Source organism: Etheostoma spectabile, chromosome 18, assembly GCF_008692095.1.
Source record: "Etheostoma spectabile isolate EspeVRDwgs_2016 chromosome 18, UIUC_Espe_1.0, whole genome shotgun sequence".
Classification (NCBI taxonomy): domain Eukaryota; kingdom Metazoa; phylum Chordata; class Actinopteri; order Perciformes; family Percidae; genus Etheostoma; species Etheostoma spectabile.
This window is the reverse complement of record NC_045750.1, coordinates 15,006,277-15,006,888: the sequence shown is the minus strand read 5'-3', so window position 1 is coordinate 15,006,888 and position 612 is coordinate 15,006,277. Positions and strand designations below refer to the sequence as shown.

At 41.8% G+C, this 612-nt stretch overlaps 1 protein-coding gene across 2 annotated transcripts in view; it reads left to right on the top strand.

Annotated features, from left to right (window-relative positions):
- vegfab (vascular endothelial growth factor Ab) overlaps positions 1-612 on the top strand; it is a 15,185-nt gene that overhangs the window by 5,454 nt on the left and 9,119 nt on the right. The gene's annotated exons all lie outside the window — the stretch shown is intronic.

The following is a 612-nucleotide window of genomic DNA, read 5'->3' as shown; positions in this document are numbered from 1 at the left end:
AGCCTGCTTTTCCCACTGTTTAGTTCGAGTAACTTTATTTTAGACTGAAACAAGCTGTTAGCTAGCAGTTAGCCGGAATAGCTGTTAGCTAAACTAACGTTAGCTTTCCGGTGGAGGCATCCAAGCCAAGCCATCCCCCGGTGTTAGCATTCCATTGACTGCCATTCATTTTGGCGCCACTTTGACAGTGAATAACTTGCATCTGAAGCGTTTAAAGACTCTATATTCGTCCATTGTTTACTTCTAAAGAAACACGACAATGTATAAAAGGTTCCATTACCTTGCGGCTCACGTTATGACTCCTTAGCAGGCGCTTTTGTAAAAATAGGCTAACGATTGTATGATAACCAAGATACTTGCTGCCGCATAGTTGACAAATCACCGTATTGTCAGGAGAAGCTTGCAGCCAGTTTGGACTTCCATCAGCTGTTTAGGTTTAATTATTAATGTTAACCAGCATTTTAGTTAGCAATAATTAGCCTGTGCCTACGTTATCTCCTAAACCATGCCTACGCTGTCTGTCTCGGCAAGATTGGGAATGATTGAGATTTCTCTTGGCACAGCTACCAAAAGTATTACAACTTTCAGACAGGTTGCTCATGTCACATCTAC